Genomic DNA, 357 nt, shown 5'->3' on the forward strand with positions numbered 1-357 from the left:
AGATATTACTTTGCCAAAAAAGGTCCATCTAGTCAAGGCTATGGTTTTTCCAGTGGTCATGTATGGATGTGAGAGTTGGATGTGAAGAAAGCTGAGTGCTGAAGAATTGATGCTTTTGAAGTGTGGTGTTGGAGAAGACTCTTGAGAGTTCTTGGACTGCAAGGAGATCCAACCAGTCCATTCTAAAGGAAATCAGCCCTGGGTGTTCTTTGGAAGGAATGATGCTAAAGCTGAAACTCCAGTTCTTTGGCCACTTCACGCAGAGTTGACTCACTGGAAAAGACTCTGATGCTGGGAGGGATTAGGGGCAGGAGGAAAAGGGGACGACAGAGGATGAGATGGCTGGATGGCATCCAC

This window comes from Bison bison, unplaced genomic scaffold, assembly GCF_000754665.1.
Source record: "Bison bison bison isolate TAMUID 2011002044 unplaced genomic scaffold, Bison_UMD1.0 scf7180017864379, whole genome shotgun sequence".
NCBI lineage: Eukaryota > Metazoa > Chordata > Mammalia > Artiodactyla > Bovidae > Bison > Bison bison.